The sequence below is a fragment of the Mustela erminea genome, chromosome 5, assembly GCF_009829155.1.
Source record: "Mustela erminea isolate mMusErm1 chromosome 5, mMusErm1.Pri, whole genome shotgun sequence".
NCBI lineage: Eukaryota > Metazoa > Chordata > Mammalia > Carnivora > Mustelidae > Mustela > Mustela erminea.
Genome location: NC_045618.1, coordinates 97,628,993 through 97,633,110, shown reverse-complemented (window position 1 = coordinate 97,633,110; position 4,118 = coordinate 97,628,993). Strand labels below are relative to the sequence as shown.

The 4,118-nt window shown below is 37.6% G+C and overlaps 1 pseudogene; it reads right to left on the bottom strand.

The window, feature by feature from the left end:
- Positions 1-634: 634 nt before the first annotated feature.
- On the bottom strand, positions 635-3,285 carry LOC116590209 (annotated as a pseudogene).
- Between the last annotated feature and the right edge of the window lie 833 nt (positions 3,286-4,118).

Sequence of the window (4,118 nt, the reverse complement as noted above, 5' to 3'; positions counted from 1 at the left end):
AGACTTAAGAAAAATAATGGTTATTCTAAAACTTCAATTGTAGCAATAAAATAATAAAAAGGAATAACAAGAAAGCGACTGTAGAACTGTCTGCTATTTGAAGCCATTGCAGGTATCAGAAAATAAGTCCTGTGCAGACTGAATTTCTCTTGCTCCTCAAGTTTTGTCTGAATACATGATTTTTAAAGGATTCTTTAAACATAAAGCATCCTGTATGTGCAGACATTAAAGTACTATTAAAATAGATACAAGAATATATTAAGTGAAAAATACCAAATAAATAAATTTGAGAAGGATGTTGGAAAAGAAAAGAGGACACCATACTCTTTTCACAGTAGACAAGATCAACAAATGAGAGAAGTAGTAAAAGTTACAAAAACATCAACTTCCTTACAATATCTATATGGAGCAGTGATACATGTTTCCCAGAAAACTGTGAGCAGATCTAACATTCAATCATAGTCTGGTCTGTTACCAAGACAGACACTTACTCAGAGTTACAAATAAATCAAAGTGCATTTTTTTTCACATAAACTGCTCATTTATTAGCATTGGTACAGCAACATAACCATTTCCTGTCAATACATGGAGATGCATGGAGGTAGCAGAACAAAGAGAGGCAAGTGGCAGGCTCCTATTTCTTCCACTCCTCCTTGTTGTAGTTCCACCTGGCTGAGAACCTGTGAATCAGGCTGTCCTTCATGTACAGCATCTTCTTGGTCTGTTTGGTCACCCATTCCTCTTCCAATGTGTAGAGGATGGAGCTGTACAAATCGTGCTTCTCCCAGATCAGAATGAGTGCTGAAGTCCGTGAGGATCATGCCAGCGCCCACAACCATCTCCCACTCTTTCCTGCTTCTGTTCATTTCAGAAAAGCTCTAATTGAACTTCATGTGGTACAATTCAACTTTTTCATTAATGAAGAGGCTGCTCCAGGAAGCCCTCTCCTCCTCTTCTAAAGTCTTCTGGTGGAGAAGTTCTTGATGTGGGCCACCTCAGGCAGGGGATAGCTGGTGGACATAACTCGGGGGAGAGCATAGTCTTCATTCTTCAGGACATTTCCATGTGCTCTTACACATAGTGAATGGAAATTGCTCACTTGTCAATTAAGCTAAACACCCTGGTAGCAACATTCTGCCACTACTGTCCACTTCCCCAAAATGTAAATTTTGATCCAAATATAAAAGATTTAAAATTGTACTCGACATTGAAACAGGAATTTCAGGTTGAAAGATTTGCTGAAACTCTATGTTGAAGAAGAAAATGTCACATAGGAAGATATATTTTCAAATATGTTAACAACATGGTCATTTAGAAGGCAAAAATCTGTTTATTCCTAACTATCCATGATTATCTGTGGAAACAAAAATATGAAATTGCATGTGGTGAATTTCCATAAAATGGAAATTATGTTTTTGGATGAAGACCCAACAACTCTGACATTGTTTGCAAACCGTGTTATTTTTAAAGTACACAATATTCAATGTTCCCATGAGCATGGCATTAGAAATATTTCACAAGCAAACATAGAAATAAGATGACATGGTATTATTTTCAGAAAGGGCTACAAGAAGGTAAACTCTATATATATCCTGGTGTACTTGTGGGTCTATTTGCTGCTTAATCAAGACAGAACTTCTGCTGGAAACAATGCTGTGAATTCTTGTTGTTTCATTTTGTAAACAAATTCACCAGAATGATAATCACAATGTCATTTTGGTATCTTAATCTAAGACTTCTCTCTTAAAAATGCATTTATTTATTACTAAATCTGATTGCTTATAATAAACAATATAGGATAGAGACAAAGAATTTTATTAATTATGTATTAGAACTTTGAATATAAATATACTGAGAAAGAAAAGACAAATAATAATCTATTCTAATTAGTGTGTAGTTTTAGTATTAGTTCATGATTCAATGGCAGCCTGTGGTGTCTTAGCTTGCCCAGGAATGTGTTACTTGTCTGGGCCTTCTCTAGTGTGTAAACTCTTCCCATTCACACTGATTTGGTGACTCTTATACTTCCCCCTGACAAACATTTTATGCCTCCCCCCCACTTTTTTAAGAGACAGAAAGAGAGAGAGAGATCACGAGAGCATGCTGGAAGTGTGGGGAGTGCAGAGGAAAAGGGAGAGAAAGAATATTAAGCAGGCTCCATGCTGAGCATGGAGCCCACTTGGGCTTGTTCTCACAATCCTGAAATCATAACCTGAGCTGAAATCAAGAGTCAGTCACTTAACTGACTGAGCCACCCAGGCACCCCTAGTTTTGCTTCTTGATCCTGGATAGCTTCCTCTTGATATTAATGACAATACACTAATTCCAGAGAGCTCTAGGGCCCTGCCTCTAAATCTTCAGATTTCAAATATAATTGCAGAGATACATTATTGTTCATGGTCAGTTTTAAACTTAATAGTGGAACTCTTGACTCCATCTCACAAAAATTAGAAACAGGCAATAGTATCAGTTAGTGTTACACAGAAGCTACACATGAGCAGTGGAGGGAACACTTCAAGTCTGAGTCCCAAGTCCTTGGAGGGGAATAATAAAGAAATTTCTAGAGGCAAGGATGGTGATAAGTAAACCCAAGGACATAACATCCTGACCTGTGGCTTCTAAGACCTTGGGGCTGATGGATCAAGAGCCACTGGTTACAAGCATGCATTCTCCTCTTCCTCCTCTACCTCAGGGTAACCCCTAGACTCATTAATACATTTGCATTACAGTTACAGCCTCTATCTCCATGGAAAAGGTTGCCATGATGATTGGGGAGCAATCTTGCGGGGTCAAAATCTCCTCCTTCCAACCTGTTGGGGGAGGTTCTCCAAATGCTTAGAAGAAGACTTCATTAGAGACCACCCTACCACATATCTTGGCTCCTCCCAGCCCAGAGAGACACAACAAATATACAATCCCTAATGAAGGGCCACTTTCACCTCATGGAACCTCCTTGCTCTCCCACCTTGAGAGTGTACTTTCACTTTAATAAAACTGCTTTATGCTTGTTACTTCCCTTCTGACTATCTTTATTCAAGACCAGATTCCCACCTAAATGCTCTTGTGAGGAATCCAAGGATCAAGACCTCTATTCACACAACACAGAATCTCCCATTGGTAACACTAATACATTTCTCATTTAATAGCAGCTTAAATACCCTTTAAAAAAAATGCAATGTCAAAGAAAAGATAGTTTATATAATTAGGATATCATACTATACCTCGAGGATTCCCCACGTAACAGCAATGATCAGAAATGGTAGTGAAGGCCATAAACTCTGCCATCAAGCAGTCCTGATTTCAAGCCAATAGACACAGCAAGAGGGACATCATATATTCTTTGAAAATCATAAAATATATTAGATTTCATATGACAAAGAAAATAATTGAACAAATCATACATAGTACTTTAGCTGTTAGTTTCACAGATGCTGTTATTTTACTTTAACATTAGTGTTAAAAAATGCCTACCTTGGAAAAAAGGGTCAGGCGTTCCCATAGAGGTACTTCTTAAGAACAATAAGGGATACTTTTTGGTAACAAACCTCAAATTTATTTTTAATTTTATATAATTTTTAAAATTTATCTATTTGACAGAGGGAGAGAGATCACAAGTAGGCAGAGAGACAGGCAGAAGAAGAGGGGAAGAAGGTTCCCCACCAAGCAGAGAGCCCAGTGTAGGACTTGATCCCAGGATCCTGAGATCATGACCTGAACTGAAGGCAGAGGCTTAACCCTTTGAGCTATCCTGGTGTCTGATTTTAATTAATTTTAATAGACAAATATTTCAGTATTAATCACATAGCATGTAGAGAATCTATTATAGGATAGTTCATCTAGACAAGCTCATCAATATTGATTCTTATACTAGGAGGGAAGATGAAGATAATGTGTTTATAGGAGATACTATTAACTATTTATTCCAATTAGCCAGGGGCACAGATTTCTAGTTGTCCTCCAAACCTGATTTTTCCTCTTTCATAGCATTACAAATTTAACTGGCTCCATGAATTTCCAGAATAAAAATTTCATTCCCCAGACTCCTTGCAGCTAGTATTAAGTCTTAGAAGTGTTAAACAATAGGCTCTGGGAACTTTCTAACCTAAGATAGAGGGTAG